We start from the raw sequence: 21,435 nt of genomic DNA, 5'->3' as shown, positions 1-21,435 counted from the left end.
AGTACTAGGTCAGCTGCCCTTGTAGGCCATTTTAAGCCTAGCCAGTTTCCCTTTTGGTGCTTGAATTAATCAATCCTATTTGATGACAGATTGGCTTTACAAATCCTAAGGTCAATAATTATATATGACCCCTAGTAAGAATAACTGAGATCATATAATAGATAATTTGATGGTACCCATGCATGGGATAAAGCATTTAGGAGTTGCCTGTGTCCATTAGAAGTACAGGCTACAATCCTGGGGAAACTTTTCTGTTTTCCATCCATATATCCAAGTTGTGCTTGAATATGGACAGGAATGAGCTTTGTTTTATGTGGATGGGGAGTCTGTTCCAGAGCTTCTGTATCCTCTGTGAGATAAACCTGTCCTTTTAAACCATTGTATTGATGTTGCAGAGGAAGTTTAGATCTGTAGACCAAGTATTTTGGATGTCATTTGACTTGCTGATGTGCAGTAAATCTTTAAGTACTGGGTCAGAGGATCTCTTGCATGCCAGTCACAGGTCACCTCTTCGCAGTCTGTAGAACACTGAGTATAGTGAGAGAGCTTTGAGATGGTCCATATAGGACATGTTGTTTAGGTCTCCTATCCTTTTAGTAAGGTATATCTGTGAGCATTCCAGTTGTTACATGTGTCTGTACAAATATATGCCAAAGGGGGCATTATATTCAATGACTGACCTAATGAGGACTAAGCAAAGGGGGACAATAACATTCCTAGATCTAAACACAATCCATTTGTTTATAAGCTGTGCAATATAGAAGGACTTTCCACATACAAGACATCCTCTAATGTATTACACATCAGCAAGTCAAATCAGAAATAGTTGGGCTAGGGATCTAAACCTCTTTTGCAACATTACATGACCTATCAGGGCCTCTGGAATTACTATTTAACTGTAGCCTCCAAATAGGCTTCATGCGTCATGAATGGAGAAAGGCAACAGTCATCCCTCTGCATAAAGGTGGGCCATTTACAGACCCTGGAAACTACAGACCCATAAGTCTCACTAGTCTTATATGTAAAGCCATGGAAAGAATTATCGTGGAGATGATCAATAGAGATATAGTAAACCTCCAGAAACTGGACCCAACCCAGTTTGGTTTCATCAAGGGCAGATCATGCCTACTCAACCTGGTGGACTTCACCAAAACAATGGATGAGGGCAAAATCGTTCACACTGCCTACTTTAACCTGGCCAAGGCATTTAACACAATACCCCACTCGGGCACTGATAACAACTCAGGAGGTTAGGTACAAACCCGTATGTCACCCAGTGGATAGCCATCTGGCTCACAGACAGAACCTAGGAAGTTAGTATCGGGGAGTCCACCTCTACAAAGAGGCCAGTCACAAATGGAGTACCTCAGGGATCAGTCCTTGGACCACTCCTTTTTGGCATGTACTTCTCAGAAGTCAAGGTCAATGTCGGTGGTCTCTGGCTGACTTAATTTGCAGCTGATTGCAAATTAGGAGCTGTCATTGAATCTCATACTGACACAAATGTTCTCCAGGAGGGGCTGATACAGACAAACAACTGATGTCAGAGCCATGGATGAAAACGAAATGCTAATAAATGCTTAATAGTATCCTTTGGGAAGTCATCCATCCCTGGTAACTACCATACTGACAACACAACCCTTAGAGTTGACCCAGTAGACAGGGACTTAGGGACACATGTAGATAATAATCTAGCCTTTGACCATCTGTGTCTATAGTGGTGAGGAAATCATTCTGTGTTGTGCAACTTATAAACAAAGGTATGGCATCTAAGTCCAAGGAAGTCATTGTTCCACTGTATTTGGCATTCATCAGACCTATCAGTGAGTACAATGCCCCCTTTGGTAGGTACCGTATCATGCATATCCAACAACTGGAATGTCCACAGAGGTTCCTCATTAAAAGAAAACAGGGTGTAAGTAATATGGCCTATGCAGACTGCTTCAAGGCCCTATCCCTGTATTCTGCCTCCTATAGGCTTTTGAGGGGAAGATCTATGCCTGGCATACAGGGCACTGCAAGACCCCACATTAATGGACCTCCTGCATATCCACAAAACAAACAGTACACATTTACCCATTCTAAAGACTTAAACCTTGTCTGTGATACCAATAGGACCTGCTGGAGAGATAGTTATGTATCCCAAAGACTATCTCATTTATGGAACAGGCTCCCCATCCATGTTCATAGGTTCATAAGTTGGTACTAGGCTATCAGCCCTAGGGCTTATACAAGCCAAGCCATAACAATTCCCTGGCTATTTCTTCCCACACTATTTACTTCCTGGACCCCTGTCTAGCAAGGTGACTGACATGATCCCGGGGTGAATTTCCTTTCTCCCAATTGTCAAAATTCCTTTTGAAGAGGGCCAAAGAGGTGCTCTGCTTGACATGTATGGGCAGTCTGTTCCAGAGTCTGCAGAGTCTCTGGGTCAGGAACCTATCCCTCCAGCATGTTTTGTTTATTGTGATGACAGGGTTTAGATCCCTGGAGCGTGTAGCTCTGAGGGATTGGGATTTCTTTAAGTGGAGCATGTTCAACAGCTCTGGGTTTGACGTGGCCTTGTGTGTTAAGCAGAGATCGCCTCTGAGTAAACAATATACGACAGAGTATAGTAGAGTTTTTTAAGGCGGTCAGCATAGGGCATCTGCTTTAGGCCTGTGATTCTTTTAGTGAGGTATTTCTGCGGCCTTTCCAGTTGTTGCAGGTGTCTTGAGAGGTACATACCAAATGGGGCATTGTATTCTATAATGGGGCTAATGAGGGATGAGTACAGTGGGACAATGACCTCCTTTTTTTTTTGGATGAAAAGCCCTTAGTGATGAGGTGTGCCACATAGAAGGATTTCCTGGCTGTTGTGGCGATGTGGTTATCGAAGGTGAGACCACTGTCCACCTGTGTCCCTAAGTCTCTTATCACACTTTCGGTGTTTAGTGTACTGCCACCTATGTGGTAATTCACGGATACATGTTTTTTCCCAAAGGGGATAACTATACATTTCTTGGCATTGAGCTTCAGCCCATGGCTCTGGCACCAAGCATCTGTTTCTGTAAGGCCCTTTTGTAGAGTATCCACATCATTTGGAGATTCAATAATGGCTCCAAGTTTGCAGTCATCTGTGAACTTTGCTAGCCAGAGTCCCTTACTATTGGCCAGTACTTCAGAGACGTAGATGCCAAACACGAGTGGTCCCAGGACTGAACCCTGAGGTACTCCACTTGTCACTTGTCTGGAGCTGGATTTGGAGTCAGCTACTTTTACAGTGTGGGTTCTGTCAGTAAGCCAGTTAGCAACTCATCGAGTGATGTAGGGATTAATGCCCAGCTTAGTAAGTTTATCTATGATTCCAGAGTGGAGGATGGTGTCAAAGGTCTTGGTGAGGTCCAGATAGGCTGTGCGGACCGCCTTACCCTTGTCCACGGCTCTGGAGACTGATTCGAAGAAGTCAATCAGATTCAGGAGACAAGATCAGCCCTTCACAAACCCAAACTGGGTGGGGTCCAGTGTTTGAAGGTTGCCAATGTCTTTATTTATAAGTTCCTTGATAATACGTTCCATGGCCTTGCAGATCAGGCTTGTCAGACTGATGGGGTGGTAGTTCCCGGGATCCAAGGTGGATCCCCCCCCCTGTGGAGTGGGATAACTGTAGCTGTGCGCCACTCAGTGGGCACGAAGCCTGAGGTGAGGCTATGATTAAACATGACACTTAGGTGAGGTGCCAGTTCATTTTGTATTTCATGTAGTACACAGCCCAGGATGTCATCTGGTCCCATGGATGCTGTATTCTTAGCTTTGGAGAGTGCGTTTTTTACCTGCGTGGCCGTTATTACTGGAATTTGGCAATCGTCTGGTATTGAGATGGGCCATATAGGGGGTGAGAGGGGGTGAAGTTGGCACTAAATCGATCTGCCAGGATATTGGCAATATCCTTGGGATCAGTATATTTAATTCCATTCTGTTGTAGCTCAGAGCAGATCTGAGCATTGCCATTTAGATTTTTGACATAGATATAGAATGCCTTGTGGTTGTCTTTGGAATCTTTGGCAATTTTATTTTCGTAACTAGCTTTGGAGGATTTTATGAGGGATCTCAGCTTCTTACTGAGGCTAGTAAGGACGTTCTTTGCAACCTGAGATTGTCCTCTTTTCTGCAACAGTTTCTTCCTTTTGTTGTAAAGTTTGTTTATGGCAGGGGACCACCCCTCCCTAACCCACTTCAAGTGCAACTTGGATAACTGGATGGAAAAACGGAAATGTATCCCTGGTTTGGCACCTATGTCTCAAATGGACACAAGTAACCTGTAAATGGTTCATTTCCCAGGCCCATGCTTACACTTATCAAGGCTGTCAGAACTTTTCAGAGATTCGGGATGCATGGCTAGGCTTAAAAAAGGTCCTTGTGGTCATTAACCTAGTAAACACCTTTGAACCTATGAACCTATGAACAGCATGGTTTGGAGGGATAGGTACATCTTGCAGAGGATGCAACTTCTACAGAGCAGACTCCCTTTTCACATAAAACAAAGTTCATCCCTGTCCATATTCCAGTGCAACTCAAATCTATGGATGGGAAACAGACAATTTACCCCAGGACTGCCCCCTGTACTACTAATGGACAAAGGTATGTCCAAAATGCTTTATCCCATTCATGAGTACCCTCAAATTATCTATGGTATGATCCCACTTATTCCCATTAGGGGTAATATATAATTATTGATCATGGGATAAGTAAGGCCAGTCTCTAACCAAATGGGATAGGTTAATTCAAGCACAAAAAGGAAACTGGCCAGGGTTAAAACGGCCAGCAAGGACAGCTAGCCTGGTATTCATCTATGAATATATGAACCTATGATGGTACATGGTGTTAGCTCGCATGGAAATAGAAGGAAGGACAGCTGTAGCAACGTTAACTAGCATAGTAATGGCAGGAACATTCAGCTGAAGTTGTTAATGTTAGCTAGCACGTGATTGTACCAATGACTATGCTGAAAATTGTCTGATTGAATACTGCTTAATACTTGTTTTATATATTTTTATTTTATTCATTTCTAAACATAGTGTATAATATTAATTAGTGGAACTTGTCACCCCAGGCTTCCACTGAAAAAAAGATTTCTTTCCCAGTTAGAGTCTCCTGGTAAACAAATAAGTATGTATAAATACATAAAATCTGAGTACGAGCTTTCTGAACATTTTTTGGAAATATATTGACTTTTAGAGGTTACTAAAGTATGCATCCATCCAAAGCAATCCCTAAAGAAAAGTCTGTAAAAATCATGTTTATTGCTGTAGGGGCATCAGCCAGAAATTGTAGCTAGAATTTTGATTGAGTAGGAGTCTGTTGATAGATATGATGTGTGCATTTTCTACTATGAAGTGGATAAGCACAATGTATGACTCTGTGAGGGATGCAGTGTTTACTCACTTTTTCTGAACTTGCAGTACAAAGTGTTTTCACAGGGTGGCAAGCCACACTGAGCACTCCCATGTGAGTGTCTTTACCCTCACATCATCTCTCACTTTATTATCCTCACTCTGAGGTCACTGCACCTCTAAGAAAGAGTAATCACTGACAAGAAACATAATGTCATTCTCTCTGTTTCTCCACATCTTGCAATCATGGGAGTGTTACTACTATCTTACACCACCATGAAGCAAGCAATAAAATTCAAGCAAATGCCAACTTAAACTATTACTCTAGAGTAACTGTGCCTCAAGCTTGGATGGTAAGATCGACTAATATTAAGCCATTTGTGAATACAACATGAAATTCTTTGCCTGCATTTCTGTGTGGCATTGAACTTACAACTTAAATTAGACGTACATTTAAATTAAATGGTAAGCATGCTTGATGGCATACACATAAGAGGATATACTCTGGGCTGATGCTGTTGCTTTAAAAATATATATGTTTATGTATGTAAAGTATATTATAACAATGCATGTCAGAAAAATAGGGTGGGCATTTAATCTATTGCATACCTGTCAACTTCTTAGAGCAAGAAATCTGGACAAAGTCATAAATAAAAGTGGGACAATGGTCCATAAATAGGAACAATTTTTAAATATTCCTCTTACAAACTTAGAAAGTTGATAGAATAACAGGGTTTGCATTAGCATGAATTTTATGAAGGGTATGAAGTCTGAAATTGAAATGTCTGTCATTATTTTCTAACTTCAGTCTTTAATGATTTGCCACTTATTTGCCAGAAACCCACAATTTTATGAAAAACAGATTAAAAATATGAGGCAAAAATCTGGACAGTCTGAGAAAATCTGTACAGTTGAGAGGCATGTATATGTTAGCAGTGATACATGAAAGACTTTATTTAGGAAGTTTTCATTGAATGAGTCACATCACATTTTAAGGTGTGTTACAGAAAACAACATTAAGTGCGGCAGTAAGCTATACATTCACTAGTACAGCTTTATTTACTTTGCAATTTATTTAGCCAAGTTGCCCCATTTAAAATGACAGTACTATATACAAGAATACCCAACAGGGTGTGTGTTATTGTGTAAATAATGCCCACAGGGGTTCAAAGGCCCGATGCTGCAGGAGCTAAATATGCTGCCATGAAGTGGCGGACTAATTTTTTAGTGGACATTACCTGTACATTTATACCCTGCTGGAGAATGCTCTTTCTTCATTTCAAGTGTCGATGGACAGGTTGCCCGTCCTCTAACATATCAGCAAAAAGTCCAAGTAAAACACAGCCATGTTAGAGTTTTCACTGTGTGATACCTAAAACCTCTTGTAATGGAGGCCCATGGGATATATGCAAATGAACCATTAAGGACAAGTGTTTGAGCACTTTTTTTTACTTTTTATACGGTTTTTACTGAATGGTTTGTTTGTGACTGTTTGATTTGAGCATTCTCTAACATATCATATCATATATTCTTTGGAGTACTGTGCACTGCTTTGCTTTACAGGTAGATAACACTAAAGCAGTAAAATACTGAAGAATTTGATCAGTCTTTTCAGTATTAAGTTCACTGGAGTAACATCTAAAACAAAGTTACTAGACTTCATCTGCTTAAATGAAATGATACATATTCTGGTGCATAATGCATAAAATAATATGTTATGCGCATTACACATGAAATGAAATGCATTGCGATGCAAATTTTTACAGATCTCAAAATTTGGTACTAGACTGGGCACACACACACACACACACACACACACACACACACACACACACACACACACACACACACACACACACACACACACACACACACACACACACACACACACACCACTGATGTTTCACAGGAAATAATGGAACCTGACACTAATGTGTTAAATATGAATGCATTTTTATGAATTATTCAGCAGTTCAATCATCTGTTCATGATGAACAATAACAAATGTTATTTGGAGACTTTTTAAGCATTACCTGAGACAATGCTACCACTACAATGTCACTTGTAACCTGTAAGTGTATCTTTTAGAATAACCACTATACTTTGCATTCATTACAATAACGCAGCACTCACAATTACATCTCCAGTGACAGAACAGCAGAAGTCTTATCAAATATTTATTGTGTTGCTATATCTCTACATTATGTTGTCGAAGTACTCGTTAGTATCTGCATTAGGTAGCCTGAAGAAACAGATCCCTTTTTATGGCACTGACTGGGAAAATGATGGACAATTCAGTTACTTATAATTATAAAATGTGCTTGAAATGTTTATTGGAATATTATATAAAATAAGAGAGTTTTCATTTTAAAAACATAATATGGATTATATAATCAGAAGGAATTATGGAATTAGAAGCAGTATGCTATTAGTTTTCAGGAATGCAGTTTTGATAAATTAAGACACACATACACACACTCGCGCGCACACACACACACACACACACACACACACACACACACACACACACACACACACACACACCTACCTGCAGGTTTGCAGATATTACAAAGGAGTCACAATAGTGTCTGGCTGGCAATAATTACTAAGCTGATGCAATGTTTATTTTCTAAGTGCAAAATGCTCTGCAATAGTCCAACTTTTGTTTTAGCACGTCATTGCAATATATCATGCTAATAGACAGCCAAAAAACATAGTAATATGATAATGCCCAAGACCAGACAAGTATCTGGTAGCACATTCTGGTAATGATGCAGTCATCTGCCTGCTTTGCATCTAATAAATTGAGTTTCCTTCATCTTTTTTCTGGCGAATACAATAATGCTTCTTAATTTGAAAGCAATAGGTCTATCACTTTACTTTTATGCACATCTTAAAATAAAATGAAATGAAGTAACAACTCTGGATCATCTCTATTCGCCCTGTGCAAATCTGTTCTCTGAGAGGTAGAAGCCTCTCACCAGGGTTACCTAAGTGAAAAGCATCTGTTACTGCCATCTGCTTTTGAGTAGGTACTCACTAAAACTTCCACAAGAAGGGGGTACCTCTACAGGAAAAGTAAAATGACTTAATTTTCTCTTAGATCTAGGTTTGCATACGGCTGGGATGGGGAGCTCTAGGAAGCTTAAAAATGTTACTAGATCAAAAATGTTATTTTTGCTTATGCTTGCTATCTCATTTGTGCATTCAGCTGTGGTACAAAAAGGCATCATTCACTGCTGACGGTGAAATATTAAGAAATAATGCAAGGGTGGGTTGACTGTTCAGTGCTATAGCACCCTCTAATGGCACTGGAAGTTCTATCTACAGATCAAAAAACTGAAAACATGTAAAACAAAAATTATTGCAAATGGAAACATACAATTTTCTTTCTCCATCAGATCACCAAAACCTACCATACACTCAGAACAAATTTGTCTGAATAGTGGTTATGTCACAGAGAGGGTTTTTGAAAGGTAAGGTGCAGGGTTAAGTTGTACATTACATGTATATACATATGAATATATATATATATATATATATATATATATATATATATATATATATATATATATATATATGTATAGTTTTATATGCATGTAGTTATATATATTGTTATATATGTATATCGTTATAGATACATATATGCATATATGATTATTTGCACATGTTCAAAAAGCACATTATCAGAAGTCGAAGTATAAAAAATATGGTATACTATAAGAGTAAGTGTTACCACAGTCCAAATGCTCCTGTTACTAATAAAATAAATAAATGATCCAAAAGAGTAGCACAAGAGCAAACCAAGGCTGACAACAAAAATCAGCATAAATCCAGCAGTCACTGAGGCTTATTCAAGCAGCAGAAATAAATGCTAGTTCAAACAATGACTGAATCCATGCCAAAGACAAGTAAAATCCAAGCTGTTTTATTGGTAAGCGCTTTCACCCTGTAAGGGCTTTGTCAAACCATAAGAAACAAACACTGAATAAAATCAAGTCACATTTTATAAGGAAATAGGGCTGACATCACTTCCTGTTCCTGATTAAAACTTTTCAGTATGCAAAAATAATACGTCTATAAAAAATGTATACAGAAAACTATATATATATAAACAATATATATATAAAAATATATATATAAAATATACATCTGTATATAAAGGCAAACATATAACATTTATTAGCATTCTAAAAGATGTATGTTTATCTCACAGTGAGTCTCCTATTCTTAAGAACAGGTTTCAACGAAATTTTGTCATTCAGACCTGGTCTCTGGTCTGCTCTAAGTCTGATAATCCATTTTAATTCCAGTGTTTCAGTGTAATTGCATATATCCCCTCCCCTAACACTGGGTTCATTGATCTGTATAACTAAGAATACAAATGAATGTGTATTGTCACTGTCTATAATGTGTTTAGAAAGTGCACTGCATGGAGACAGTGTACGAATGTGATAAAGGTGTTCCCTTACTCTGTCTCGTAGGCGTCTGTCTGTCTTGCCTACGTAGAATGCTTGACAAGCAGTGCACTTAGCTAAATAAATGACATGTGATGTATTGCAATTAGCACTGAGTTGAAACCTGAAACAATAGGAAGTAACTGGGTGAATAAACTGGGAACTGGTATCTACAAATTTGCAAAAATTACAACAATTACACGGAACAGTACCCACAATATTGTTCAAATTGCTAGACCATATTTCACACAACCATATCCAGTAGAGAATGTCCCTGATATATGTCCTGAAATTAGGAATCCACCAGTTAGATTTTTTGTTAGTTATACGCAATTCATAAACAGTATAAGAGAGGTTTTGAACAAGAATTGGAATCTACTTTTACTTGATTCACAACTTAAAGACATTGCTGGTGAGGAGCCTTATTTTAGATATAGGAACAAGTCTAACCTACATAGATTACTTTGTTACACTCGCCTATCTACACAGCCTAATGAGTGTTTGAACAATATAGTGGGTACTGTTCCATGTAATTGTTGTAATTTTTGCAAATTTGTAGATACCAGTTCCCAGTTTATTCACCCAGTTACTTCCTATTGTTTCAGGTTTCAACTCAGTACTAATTTCCAGCAGGAAAATGATTGTCTGTGGGACCTGGGTATTCAAGCTCCTATGCAGAGGAGGAAAAATGTCCACGAATAAAATACCCTAGGGAAGCCAAGAATAAATGGATGACCAGGTAGGCTGCCTTAATAAAGGTATGGTGGGATGTCAGTGAAGAGGCTGGGCTACCGGTGAAGCCTTGAGAAAGGCTGTGCGTACCTGAGTGCTTGTGGTTGAAGGCTTCGTATACAGGTCGTAGTTCTGGCTGGTCAGGTCGCCTGCTGAGAGGAACTGCTAGTGTGACAGCTAGAAATCAAAGATGAAACACACAGAAAAAACAGGCAAAACAATGTAAATGTGGCTCGGCTAAGGAGCTCTGCTCGCCGTGGTGGCAAAAAATCAACGTAGTCGAAGTTCAGATTCTAGAAGGTATTCTAGGAAGGTTTAGGCTGTGGTAATCCAGCGTGACATCAGCAGCAAAATGCTGCAACAGTGGACATCTATTCGCACGGTAATTTCTTTATCAACTATACAGTAGACTCCCTGTTATTCAGCCTCTCTTTAACCAGCCATCAAATGTATGCCATAGCCGTAGCAAAAGACAACAGAGAAGAAAAGAACATCTGCCTCCTCTGGGGTCAATAATGACAGACAATTGAGTTTTAGACTTCATATTCTTTAGAAAAATGCATACTAAAACAAATCCTGTTATTCTAACTCATTTATAACCTATAAATGCTGTTTTATATGCTTTTTCTGATTAACCAGACATTCGTTTATCCAGTCTAAGGTCCACTCCCAGTGAGACCAGATAGGAGGGAATCTACTGTACTTTCTTTGTGTAACGTAATTTTTTCAAAACTTTTCACCCCAGATCTCTAGTAAAAAGAGTTAGCTCTCTGTCCAGCCAAATTATCTAGTAAATAAATACAATAAAGAAATAACTGCAAACATACATACATAAATACATGCACACACGCACACAGACACACACACACACACACACACACACACACACACACACACACACACACACACACACACACACACACACACGCACAAATTTACTCTATCTCTATATCTATATCTATCCACGTGTATGTATAAATGGGTCTACTTCTGTTCATTGAAATTACAATTTATCGAAAAATAGAAGTACGAATGCAATTCTGCGAAAGTGTATTTAAGCAAAAATGCACTTTCGCAAATCACACTTCACAGATGCACCAAACACCAGATATAACACACCACAAACACATTTTTACAGGGGCCAAACCCTCCTGCACCCCCATGCCCACTACTTAAATATACTAACTCCAAGATCGCACTACAGTGGGGAAAAGGGTATATTCCCTTATCCCCACTGTACCGTGCATTGGTGAAGTGTGATTTGCGAAAGTGCATTTTTGCTTATAAAAACCTACACATTGCGGTCTTACTCGTTTCATCAGCTTTTTCCAGTGGTTATTTTAGTGTTTTTTATTTAGAAAATGTCTGCAATTCTTTTTTTTTTTTTGCAAAATTTGAAACAAAAGTTTTAAATGAACTGAGTATCTCTGTGCTAAATGTAAAAGTAAAAAGTAAAATAGTATGTAACCTTATGGGTTTCAACAGTGTTTATGGTGACTGGGGAGAGGGAACAAAGTAATGGAATATTGGTATGGCCAGCTAAGGCCTGATTCATTACGCTGCATATGGCCTCATTCATCCACGATCAAGCTCTGTTGACTGAAGGTGTATGCTACAATAATATGGTATTATTAGACATTCAGTTAGGTCAGTGTACTGAGTGATGTCAGGGAGATAGCTATTCTTGATGAAAGAAAAGTTACAGGCAGGTCAAAATGAGATGTAGATGCCCTGATGACATGTACCCCCCCCCATTTAAAAACAGAATGTTGTATGGAGTAATGTTTCTGATTTTTGTATGACTTGTGGGCTATTGAATAAAAGCTGCTGTAATATTTATTCTCTTTAATTAGTTTGTTCTATTTTCATTGCACTAAAGAATGACTTAATTTATTAGCAGGCCTGGATTGTGTAGTATTTTCTAAAGATGTTGTAGTTTAGTAGTGTATTTTTGCAGTATCTTCTTTACTGCCTCCAGCAGCTGCAAACGGGCTGGCATTTGTCAGGTCATAATCTGCATTACTGGGAGTGAAGATCAGAACCATCTGATCTTCAGCATCTATTATGTGGTCATTCTTGCCTATTACTGTGATAGCGTCTTCTCTACAAGAAAAGGCTTTAAAGGATTTCTGCATTTAGTTAAAAACCTGTTACTCTAGCAGTTAGTACAAAGGACAAAAGTTCCATCTTGAATCTTTCCAACTTCATTTATCTGCTGAATGACACTGACCAAGACACTTAACCAGACAGTGTTTTGGAGCAATTGAGAATTTAGGCTAGACTCCTTACTGATCTCCTGGACTGCATGCTAAGTATCTATAAAACTGTTGTTGTTGTTGTTTACCTTTCACTCCACATTACATAGCTGTTTTAGTTTAAGAAATGTTATGGCAATATCACTTACATGCTAATTTTTTAATGCAGCATAAGCAATGTATTCTTCAAGCGAGCAGGCACTGCATTTGTAGATGAAGCACTGAAATGCAAAGTTGTTTGCCAACAGTAACTATTGCATTAGTAGTACTTGAAATGCTCTAAAACTGGTACTTTGTCATTACTGGTTCATACATTTTGTTTCAGTGAAAAAAAAAAAGTTTAACACTACAAATTTAAAACGCAATCTAACAAATATTGCTGTATTGATCAAGAAATATAATTTAAAAGAATCGGGAAGGCGAATCAAAGCACATGCAGATACATGGTCATGAAAATGTGTGTGGAGGAACAATGAATTGGGACCAGCCTAAGATACACTCAATCCACCACTGCTGCTCCCCAGTCTGGCACCATATCTCTCAACTGTCCAGATTTTTGTATCACATTTCTGGTTTGTTCCTCATAAAATTTGTGATTTTCAGGCAAATCACTGAGGACTGAAGTTTGTAAATAATGACACACATTTGAATTTCAGACTTCATATCTTTCAGAATATATATGCTAATACAAATTCTGTTATTCTAGCAACTTTCTAAGTTTATAATAGTAATATTTAAAATATGTCCCTGTTTCTGGGCTCTGTTCCCCATTATTTTAGACTCTGCTCAGCTTTCTTATGCTAAAAGGTTGAGACGTATGCCTGGCACCCCTCAATGCTATATTGTGGACAAAAATTAAAACAAAAAGAAAGGTCAATTCTCCAGTTTGGTGCTCCATCTGTCCTGACAAATATGACTTTAACATAGTAGTCGTACACGTGGAACTGACAACTTGGCATGCAGAAACCTGAGAGATATACATAGAGACATTTAAGAATGCCCCACACATGTTACACATGCAGGAAAGTCACTAGGCCTAAGTGGAATCCTTCCTTCACCTCAAATTATTGCTACAAAGAAAGAAAAGATAATTGTCTTCAGTAATTGGTTAAATGACTGGTGTTATTCCATGTGGATCCTAAATGTATCAGTACTGGACAAGATGCTTTTTAGTCCAGATTGCTTTGCTAAGAATGGCCTCTACACCTCTCATTTCAAGGCTTTTGCATACTGGCTGAAGCCATTGCTGTCCTCTGTGCCTCTTCTAGGCAGAGCTCAATTAATGGACATTCCAATGTAACTAAGATATCAGCCCTGAAGTTGTATCACAGTAAGGAATCTCACCTTAATGACAAAAGTCTAAACAATAAATTGCTACATCTTGAGGCACTCCTACACATCCATGTCTGCATAGTTACTGACATTTGATTTAAATGCAAAGACAATACTATCAATATTCCAGGGTTTTGCATGTCTCAGGCTTTCATTCTGAATGGCAACTGTGATGTAATCTCCATATTTGTTAATGAACATATTAACCTCAGGCATATCCCTAGAGACTTACAAACTGAAATCACTTAATTACACATCACTCCATGCAGGATTAATTATCAAATAATAGTTTATTACAGAACACTTTCTTTGTCCTCTGATGACCGTGTAAAATTTCTTAGTGCTCTAGACAGTCTCCCTTTTAACAAAAACTCACTTATTTTGGGTGACTTTTGCTACCCTTCAATAAACTGGGACAACTATACCTCATATGTAGGATATGCTCAAAAATTCCTGGAATTAAAAAAATTATCTTGAGCAACTGCTAAATAAATCTACTAGAGGACATTGCATTCTAGTCCTGATTCTTACAAACATGGCCCCCTTTTACATTGCTCCTCTGGTATCCCAGTGAATTTTCACTAAAAAAATTGACTTTCTACTTTAACCTTCCAAAAGCTCCTACAGCAAAGTCCAATGAATTTAGGGATGAGAAGTATTCTAACCCCAATCTACGATGTGATAACATAGCAAATTTCACTTATGACTGCACTTACCCCCAATAATATTGAACACATTCATGACAAATTAAAAATAAACCACAGAAAACACACACACACATGCACACACACACACACACACACACACACACACACACACACACACACACACACACATGGATATATATATATATATATATATATATATATATATATATATATATATATATATATATAGATATATATATATATATATATATATATATATATATATATATATATATATATATATATATATATATATATATATAAAATAGGTATCTACATGCCCCCTGGGGATAATCTACAAGCTTTAGAAAACATACTGCACTGGTGTAATACAGCACTACCTCAGGAGACTAATATTGACTGGTTAGACTGCATCTCCCCAAACCCCAAAAACTGTATAAACTTGCACAGCTTCACACAGCTTATCCACACACCCACTAGAACCAATAAACCAACCAACAACATTCCTCTCTAAAAAGAATATTAGAGAAGGCTAATAACTACACTACTACTATGGATATGTACAAAGGTACCACTAAATGTGGCAGATGCAAACAGTGCAAGCATATAAATGATTCTAGATATATTCGACTCAAAAATATTAATTCTACCTGTATTAAGACAAGAACAGGGAATTGCAATACAAGTCGGGTGATTTATATAGCTACATGTCTTTCATGTCCTATGTATTACATAGGCAAGACAGAAAGAGTCTTAAAAAAGCGTATCTATGAGCATCTATATCGTATCCAGAAAAAGGACACTAAGAATGCTTTGTACAAACATATCCATGAATACGGTGCAGAGCATTCTTTTTGCTTTGCTATCATTGATACGATTAGGTATTCATTATTTGGGGGTAATTGGAAGATGCAATTAGCTGCCTTGGAGAGTAGATGGCAGATTTTACTGGATGCTACAAGACCCCCTGGATTAAATGAATCTATTAGTATCAAACCTTTTTTAGTCCTCTCTTAGTAAATGTTACTATTTATTTTAGTACTACATATTTATGGGGTTTGATTTTAGAATAATTAATATGTCTTTATTACATAGGGACATATCTTAGTACTATGGTTAGGTGCCATATTATAACAACATTATAAGACTTAATAAAATGTCTTTATACATTTTTTACATTTTTTACATTGCTGATATTTAAGTTCATCAATTATTATGTGTATGTGGTATTGTCCTAGGTATTGGAGAGCTTAATACATATTTTTTTCCTTTTGTAATTGTTACAACAGAGTTGATGCAACAGTTATTAGTTGCTTTATATGTACTGTATCTTTAAGAGTTTTGGCGCACTTTTTAATCTGAGTGAAGTGGTTTACGTATAAATATGAGTTTATGAGTATTTTTAAATTGTTCTGAAGAAGACTGGGTTCCAGTTGAAAGCGCTTAACTGCACTATCATTGTGGAATAAAGATTTTACACTCCTTCGTGTACGAGTTTCCTTGGAGGTTCCTGTTCTTTATCACATTTGGATATATATATATATATATATATATATATATATATATATATATATATATATATATATATATAAAATAGGTATCTACATGCCCCCTGGGGATAATCTACAAGCTTTAGAAAACATACTACACTGGTGTAATACAACACTACCTCAGGAGACTAATATTGACTGGTTAGACTGCATCTCCCCAAACCCCAAAAGCTGTATAAACTTGCACAGCTTCACACAGCTTATCCACACACCCACTAGAACCAATAAACCAACCAACAACATTCCTCTCTAGATTGGATACTTATTAATAGGCCAGAATTATACTTTCACTCTGGCTGCCTACCAGACACTCTCAGTGACCACTACCTAACCTATTTACTGAGGAACCGAACCAATCAACCCAAACAAACTACATTTAAACAAGTCAGAAACAAAAAGCACCTCAACCCCAACAAGCTCATAGATATACTAAAACACTGTAGCTGGACACCCCTGAAACATTTACCCTTGCAGGATGTAATCGACTACTTTAACTTGACCTTCCTAACTATACTAAACTCTCAAGCACCCAGTAGAAACATACGTATCAAATCAAATCACTCCCAGTGGTTAACAAAAGAAACACTGTCAATACTTAAATTGAGAGACAAGGCATGGTTAGCATGGAAGGAAACAAAGTCACGACCCACCCTACTATACTACTGTGAACTTAAGAACAAAGCAAAGCAACAAATTAAAAAAGCCAAAATTAATTACTACACTGAAATACAAACTAAGCATCGCAATAATCCACAAAGAATCTGATCAGCTATAAATAATATACTCCAACCAGGCAAAGTCAGGGCACCCCCCATATCAGTAAAAGCTCTGACAATACTGCTACCCTATTCAATAAATACTTCAGTGAAATAATACTAGCTTTATCCAACAATCAAAGACCCACACTTACCTCAACTACCGCTACCTCCATCTCCTCCCATATTAAAGCCAATTTCTCCCTGCAACCCATACCTACAGTGACAATCAAAAAACTACTTAAGAAGCTAAAACCAACCACATCATCTGCAGATAACCTGCCTGCTGAGTTCCTAAAGCTAACAGCCGAGGGTATAGCCTATGCTGTATCCATTCTCGTCAACAGGTCCAAAGTTGAACACAAAGTCCCTACCATCTGGAAATTTCTCATATTATGCCTCTTCATAAGAGAGGAACATCCACAGAACTCACCAACTACCATCCCATCTCAATATTATTCCCCCCTTTCCTAAATCCTAGAAAGGGTCATCTATATGCAAGTCTCTAACTACCTGCACACCCACAAACTACTAACCAACATCCAGCATGGCTTTGGAGCACATCATAGTACATCAACCGCTCTACTGGCTTTTACCAACACTGTCAACTATCATAGGAATAATGACAACTACGTATCCTTTATCTTCCTTGACCTATAAAAAGCCTTTGATATTGTTTCCCATAGCAAGTTACTAAATGTACTCTCTAAACTAAACTTTTGCCAAGACACTCTTGCCTGGTTCCAGGACTACCTGACTGGACGACAACAAGCAGTCTCTTGGCAACAGACCTTATCACCATTATTACCTGTGACACAAGGTGTCCCCCAAGGCTCGATCTTAAGTCCACTGCAGCCCTTATCACCATTATTACCTGTGACACAAGGTGTCCCCCAAGGCTCGATCTTAAGTCCACTGCAGCCCTTATCACCATTATTACCTGTGACACAAGGTGTCCTCCAAGGCTCGATCTTAGGGCCATTACTCTTTTCCTTATTTACAAACAACCTTCACACCTCAACCCCTCAAGCCTCTCTCATCCAATATGCGATGATTAGACAGTAATATCTGCCGCTCCCACAATACAGGAACTACAGACCTTAACTCAATAATCCTTCATTGCAGTTGAAATCTGGCTTACTAACACCCAACTAATATTAAATCCCAAAAAAAAAACAAAACTTATGATTTTCCAACCCACTAAATCAACCTTAACATCTAATACCTTTAACATTATGTCACTAAACAATACCATTATCTCCCAAACTCCGCATACCAAACTCTTAGGTATCGAAATTGACAGCAACGTAAAGTTCGACAATTATATTTCACAAACAGTTAAAAAAATACACAAAAAATTAGGAGCCCTATATCAGAACAAACAGTACTTCATGCAAAATACTAAAGCTACCATTGCCCAGTCTCACCTAATCTCTACTCTCCTATATGCAGCCCCCATATTCACAAACCTAAAGAAATCTGAGCTTGCAAAACTTGAATCTTGCTACAGTAAAATTGCCAGGTTCGCTTCAGACTTACCTGCTAGAGCTCTCCATTGTGTGGCTCTCAAACAACTGAACTGGCTAGAGCTCCCACACCCCCTTCATTATAACCAGTTTAACTATGGCCCACAAAATACTATATGAACCTGAAAATACACCTGCCCTACAAAGTTTACTTCAGCCCTGTGTCACCAATAGAATGTTAAGATCTACTAACAAACATCATATAAAAATTGGCATAAGCAAAAAACAAGCAGGGGACTCCCTCTTCATAAATTATATTGGCAAAATCTAGGCTGCACTGCCAGACAATATTACATCCATTACATCTCTTGTCCAGTTTAAAACAACCCTAAAAAATCATTGGGACTTACTGTAACCTCTAGTCCTACTTATTATTTAGGCCCCTTCAATTAAACAGTACTCAAACTGCTGTATTTCATATACAAGGTAACTCAGAACCATCTTATCCAATTTCTCCCTACTTTTTCCTAAGTAAAGCATTGTGTTATAATAAAATCTGATGTTGTTGTAGTTCTCACATAATGTTATACCTCTTACTCCTAAGGTTATCAAGGTGTTATAATGTTCTGATGCTTAAACTTAGGAATATTGTAATTAAGGTCAAATCTCAGGGACCTTTACAACCAATGTGTCAATCATTGTAACTTTTTGTACAATACAATCTTACAAATGTAATAACCATAAAGACTAAAGACTACCTGAATGTATATTACTTGTATGTAAACTATATGTATGTAAACTAACTTTATGTAAACTACCTGTAGTTAAGCTACTGATACTAGTTATCTCTGATTGTCTTTTGTTTCATGTGGAGCTTTTCTCCCCAGGCCTTCACTGAAAATGGGCATGTGTCCATTAGGACATTTCCGGTAAACAAATGCAAAATAAAATAAATAAATACAATGTTAATACAACATGAAGTTTCACTAAGGAATTCTACATCCATTTAGAAAAGTGTATAGTGATAGCTGTCTCTAGCAGGACTGAGTGTCATGGGGAAATTCAAAAACAAATAACCCTTGTGGTTCACCACCATAAATATATTATGCACCTAAAGAAATAAACCCCTTAAGTTATTTAGTAAATCCACATTCTAATTTCTCAAAGATAATATCAAAAGTATTACAAAAAAACTTGAGCACTGTAAGGTCCAGTCAACAAGCCCACAAACTTACAATGGCCTCTAAAGTCAATGATAGTTATTAATCCTTGTTTAGCTACATTACAAAACTAAAGTGCATTCTCCTACATTGCTTAGAATGTATTCATAATAGGCCTCCCATTCTGACCCAGCTGGCATTGTTAATGTGTTTATGAACATATTTAGTGCTAACTTCACCACTGAGACTTTTGTTCAAAGTCACAAAACGTCTGAATTCCTTACTCCCCCAATTATCTCTAAAGGTCATTTACTGAAAGTGCTGTCAAAGACCAGAAATAATTCTTCTATAGGACCTGACAACATACCAGGTTGCTTAATTAATAGCATTAAACATGCCCTTGCAGTCACACCCCTCAAACTACTTAACTTAAGTTAAGCTACTGGTTTCATCCTTGATGAGTGGTGCACAGCAGTGATGATGCTCCTCCATAAATGTGGCCTTGCAACCAACTCAGGTAATTACAGACCTATAAGCCTTAAAAGCCACATCTACAAAGCCATAGAACATATCTTAACTGACCTCATAAACTATGATATCAAGAATATTGTTAGACTTGACCCCCAAAAGCTTGTTATTGTGAAGGGTAGATCATGTCTATTTAATCTGGTAATTTTTTTCAAAAATGCTACAGAGGCAGTAGATGGTGGCCATGATGCACATATGGTGAATCCTGACTTAGCCAAGGCCTTCAACACCATTTGCCACTTTGGTATCATACAAAAGCTAAATGTTTTAAAAATTGATGGTTATGTGGTAAGATGGACAGCAAACTGGCTGAATGACAGAATCCATACAGTGCGAGTTGCAGGTGTCTCATAAGAAACTATGAAAGTGACCAACAGGGACCCACAAGGCTGACATCACATTACATTATTTAGAGTGCTATACTCCTGAGTCTATTGGCCTTTTTAACAAGAAGTTAAATTGAGGTTTCAGCTCCTGAACTGGTTGTAGCGCTGGTGTATGCAAACAACCCCATGGCACCAATCAAAAAATATAGGAAGTTCCCTGATGACCTAGCCAAATTTCCCCTAATTGAAGAAATACCACCTTTAGTCTGTCCTGAAAAGAAGCCATTAGCCGAGTGGGCTAGAGTTGGTTAACAACGGGCACGTAAAATAAATTTAGCCCAGCTAACTGCCAAAGGGATTTCATCAAGGTCTAAAGAGATGATCACTTCCTCAAGCTCAGCATTGATTAGGCCAGTTATCGAGTACAACTCCTTTTTTGGATTTAACTCATATATCAAACAATTAGTAAGGCCAAAAAGGTTCTTAATTAAAAAGATTACAGGTCTAAAGTTCCTGAGATACAAGGAGATACTGGAAGCTCTATCCTATTACTCAGTGTCTTAGAGATTTTTGTGGATAGATCTCTGTCTCACTTTCTACACAAACAGAGACATGATTGTCATAAGCCTTCTGTTTCTCTCCAAGTACAATATTTCCACCATTATTAGACTCAGGGACCTTTATCTTTAACAAGAGATAAATAACAGTTTTATAAGCCCAGTACCTCCCAAACCTTGGGAATAAACTTTGTCTGAATATTAGGTAGTGTGACTCACAATCTTCCTTTAAACAAAAACTAGATGACTGGATGGGTATCTACATATTTACTCCAGG

The sequence above is a fragment of the Protopterus annectens genome, chromosome 4.part0, assembly GCF_019279795.1.
Source record: "Protopterus annectens isolate FY-2018-M chromosome 4.part0, PAN1.0, whole genome shotgun sequence".
Classification (NCBI taxonomy): domain Eukaryota; kingdom Metazoa; phylum Chordata; order Ceratodontiformes; family Protopteridae; genus Protopterus; species Protopterus annectens.
The sequence above is the reverse complement of the archived record's forward strand: the minus strand, read 5'-3'. Positions refer to the sequence as shown.